Here is a 4,987-nt window from a genome sequence, read left to right on the forward strand (position 1 = left end):
CAGAGAACTCATCTATGGCCGCATGGACAGCTGGTCAGGGGAGCAAAAATACAGCCAGACTCCCTGACAAGGTGAGGCCTGCGCCTTCTACCATACCACCCTGCCTGGGTTGGGCTACCCCCCTCCCAGCCTCTTCTTTTGCAAGCAGGAGAAACTGAGCAAGCTGAGGATAGAGAGAAGGACTTTTCCAACCTGGCCTCGCCTTGGTCCACACCTGGCCCAGGACCCGCTCCCTCCTACTGCTCAGAGAGCTTCCACTGTCTCTTGCAATCTGAAAGTAAATGCTTCGGAACTTGACCCAGAGAAGAATGTCTTCAGGGAGAGTCTGATGAGCTTTCCAGCAGTGGTTTGAATGCCCTGGGAGTAAACTTTCTTAGGCCTCAGCAGAAAGCCCCTTTCAGAGGAAAATTGTATGTTTCTTTAAGCAATCCTTATATGCTAATATTTTTGGTTAACATCTCGAATATGCACTGACTTTTTCATGATGGGATTCACCTGAATTACTTCAAAAATTGTTCACTCATTCAGTAAATCCCAGACATGAGCTAGGCGTCAAGCTGGGTGCCAAGCAAGATGCTGGGGTTCGTGGGTGTGTGGCCTGGGAGTGGTTGTATCTCTCAAGGAGATGCTTGAGGGCTTAAAAACATAGTTTTGCTTTTTTCAGAAACAAACAAAAAAAGCTGTACATTACTCATAGGACAGTGTTTCTAAAACAAAGTGCAGGGCATCCATTAAAAACTAAGCAGAAAAAAAGAAGCAAGAAAAGGAAAATGAGCCTGGGTGCGCTGAAGCTGGCCTTTTGAGCTGGGTGAGGCTGGCAGGGCGCTAAGGCCACCCCATCTCCCAGGCTAGTGGCGGAAGGGGTCACCTGCCTGCCCACAGGTGGGAAGGAGCCCTTGCACGGGGACAGAGCGCCATCTAGTGCTGGAACAGCCTCAGCACAGGCCACCAACCGGGGGAGTAAAGGCACCCGCCTCCAGGGAAATCAGGTGCAAGGCCAAAAGCCAGAAAGGCTGGTTGGGTATCTTATGACACTCACCTTGTGGGGTGAGCGTTGTCCTCACCATTTTATCAGTGATGCTGTGGAGATTCAGAAAGGTGAAGTCCTCTGACCCAGCTCCCCTGAACTAGGGCAGGGATTTGAACTCGGTTCTTCTATCTGACTCCTGTCATTACCTGCACCCTGCTGACTTCCTAGCTTTGCTGCTGAAGAAGGGCCTGAACGGTTCAGGACCAGGCTTGAAGTTCTCAGGGGATGCCTCGGCCCCGGGTAGAGGATCCGGATGCCATGAGGTGACAGGGCTTGCGGGGCCCTGGCCACGGCCTGCCTGCGCCACCTGGGCCCCGGCGGCCCCCTGGAACAGAGCGAGGCTCCGGCTCCCCTGACCCGCTGGCCACCTTCCAAACATACTGTTCCATTGCTCACATCCGGGGCTTTCCCCCCGCCCCCTCCCCGTGCGGCACCCTCTGTGGGGAACTTTGCTGTTTTCTCTTTAGTTTCTAACATCCTTACTAAGCATCATCTCCCAAGAAGCCTTGCCACACCTGTCACAGTGCCAGGCCACCTGCCAGTTACCTGCCACCCCAGTAGACCTTCACTCTGGTCCCCGAGGCCTAGGACGGTGCCTGAGCCGCTGTGGAAGGCTGACAAGTGTCTTCCCGCAGAGGGCTGAACGTTTGGCTGCACAGCTGGATGGACAGATGTCCGTGAGATGGAAGCGCACTGCCCAGCCCATCAGGGTAGGGCACCCTAGCGAGGACACAAGTGTCCCGCCAGTGGCTGCATTCCCGACTGTGGACGTGCCACACCTTCTCACTATATGGTCAGTTCTAGATCACAACTCAGTTGTCCAGCAGAGTTTCTGGGACACGTGCTGGCCAGCCTGCAGTCTCCTAGAAGACTCTTCCAGAACTTGCCTGGTCTGTGGTCCAGAAAACGGCCAGCTAGCAGCCTGGACTGGGCTGCATCAACTCCCTCTGCTCCCAAGGTCCCAGATGAGCAGAAGGCAGAGCCGCTGTCTGCCTGGTGTAGGAGGAGCTTTCATAAGGAGACGGCCACTTTCTCAGAGGTCCCGGGCCAGGTCCCTGACCTTGGAGCCTGGGGCTGGCCTCCTGAGGCCACACTTCAAAGACACGGTTTGAAGAGTTCAGAGAGGGGACGTGGAGGAAGAAGAAGAAAGTGAAAATGTACTGTGAAATCTGGAGTGTTTACAAAAAGCTGTCATTATGAGGGGCCATGCTTTTTAGAAACAAAAGTAAATTAAAAAAAATAAAAATAAATTATAACAGCTGTAAAAAATATGTGTACTGCCTAAGAGAAAAAAAGAGATGCTTTATTTATTGAGTGCCTGTAGTATGCAGGCATTATTTATCTTCCTAATGACCAAGTGATGTAGACATTTTGGGCTCCATTTTACAAATGAGTAAACTGAAGCCCAATGTCATCCCTAGAATGTTCCTTCCCAATGTCTCCTCACTTTCACTGCTGTTGGATTTTATACCCCTGCGTTCTCAGGGCACTGGGAAAAAGATAGGGTCAGCAGCCCCAGATGGCCACCTTTCCAAAGCTCCCTGAGAGCTGGGCACGTAACCTGCTCCAAAACTAAGCCCAGCACAGCTGGCCCCCTTCGACCTACCCATGACCCATGAAACTCATTTCCTCCTTTTCTCCCATTATAAATATAAATGCATATATTTCACTGGGGGAAACATCAGATTGAGCATCCCAGAGGCTAAAATCATTTCTCTAACCCAGCATGACAGTGGCAGGAAAGCAGTGCTATTTACAGTTGGCTGCTGACTGCCCTGCCCCAGGCTCCAGCTGGAATCTAGAAGGTTCTTATTGGTAGCTGAGGTTTGTACAAACCATGAGAGCAAGAAAAGAGAAAAAGCAGGATAAATAAAGGGCAGGTATTTTAGTACTCTCTTACAACTGGCCTTTTCTTTTGTCAATAAGGGTCTTTATTTTTTTATTCCCCTCTGAGATTTTAAGGGCCTGGACCAGTGCTCATCCTGATATGCTCCGCCTGCTTATGTTGCACGGGTGCACATCCCAACCTTTGGACTCCCTGACCTCACCTATCTTGGCACCTAGGACTGACTCCTTTCTCTTCCTTTACTAGGTTTGCACACTTCCTGCTTGTCTCCATCAGGTTAAAACTTTTGGCTTTTGAATTCCAGGAAATGCAGGAGTCCACCTCTCAGACCTTCAGCCTGACTTCACTCTGACCCTTGTGCAATACATCCTGTCCTGGATCTTCCTTTGCCTCCCATGCCCTGGAGTGACAGAGGATGGAAAAGGGATATTTGGGCAGGAAAATGCCTCTGCCCCCTGGTCTCAGCACTCAGCTTTGGGGGCACTGGGAGGAATGGGAAAGGTCAGCATAGCGTGGGAGTGTCCCTAAGCTACTACAGTGATAGACTCATATGAGTCAGGGTAACACATGGGTGACATAGAAGGGCAGTTCAGATCATTGAGAAGCTAGAAGGGAGGCTCTATCAGACTTGATTAACTTCAATATAAATGGCATCTGCACCAAGCAAACCATTGCACTGCAGTCCAAGTGTCAGGAATGGGATAAGGGTATCACCTTCCCACCCCCCAAAAATCTTCCAAATTGCCTTCATGGGACCGAAGCAATAGCTATTTGATTCAAACAAATATTTACAATCGCAGAATCTAAAGACAATGATACTGACAAATAAATAGACATAAAGATCTTGGCTATAACACATAATCATCATTTTAAAGTCCGCAATACTTCATGTACCTGGAACTTTATGGAAAACCATTTTACATTTTGTCATTTGGAATCAATAAAGTTTTTTCTAAGTAAAATACTTTTCTACTTCCTTATGCCATGCTTAGAAAGCTTTTGCTCCTTCTACAGTGCCCGTTTATTGGACTATCAGGTTCCCTTTTGTTCTGTCTATGGACATCTTTTTATCCTATCATTCAGATTCCTCCTTTAGTCTTTTATTCACTTGGAAACCCGACAGTCGTGTTTATTAGAACAGCTTGGAAATCAAGAATAAACAGAATTTTAACAAATGGCTCTGAGTTGTGAACCTATGAGTAGAATGTAGGGTTTGGGGAAGTGGCCTTTATTCTGGTTTTCTTCCAGATTCTGGGTTGGGGAGCGATGCTGTGAAAGCAAGGCAGCATGGTAGTTCAAAAAAATCAGAGATACCAACCACTACTGATATAGCATGGATTTGTTGTTCTTTAAAGTAGGCACACAGAGGCTTTGGTGACTGATTTTAAATGCATCTGACAGTCCATAGGTCAAGTAAACAGATGGGTCCCTGTTACATGCAGGAGCTCTTGGAGAAATCAGGTGTTAAATCCATTGGTTCCTGCCCCAATTTCGACCATCTGGAGATATTGTAGCAGAAAACCATCCAGTGATCTCAAATGCCAGAGTCAGCTCAACCCACCTAGACTCTGCCTATCCTCTCATTTTCTGTGTTCTTGAAAGTTCAGTGTAGCTCCACTCCACCTCCACACAGTTGAAATTTAGCCTATGCCTACACCAATTTCTAGATGCTGGTTCAGTTGTTTAAGGACATATTAGTCCCTCTTCAGATCTTGAAACCTAGACTGTTACCCTAAATGGGATAACATTTGGCTAAGGTCATTTAAATTGGACAGCCATGGAAGTGATATTGTTGAAAGTTGTGGCACCAACTCTGGAGTCAGATTGCTTAGGCCACATCAGGTAACATATCTGCTTGTGGAAAGGTTGCAGCCTGAGAATGACAGTTGGTCTTTACAAGTCCAAGACAATCTTTGCTAACTCCTTTCCCTATTTGCACACTTCCTATCCAAAGGGATATCTTCAGAAAAGTAATCTTCCCAGCGGAGAAGATGATGACTGGAGATGTGGTCCTGAAGAACAGTAACTGGGTTGAGTGTGGATTGGTCTCAGCCAAAAGCTACCTTTGAGGCATATGCAGAGTCTTCATTGAAAGCAGACAGGGCTCCTTC

The sequence above is a fragment of the Nyctereutes procyonoides genome, unplaced genomic scaffold (assembly GCF_905146905.1).
Source record: "Nyctereutes procyonoides isolate TBG_1078 unplaced genomic scaffold, NYPRO_anot_genome, whole genome shotgun sequence".
NCBI classification, from domain to species: Eukaryota; Metazoa; Chordata; class Mammalia; order Carnivora; family Canidae; genus Nyctereutes; species Nyctereutes procyonoides.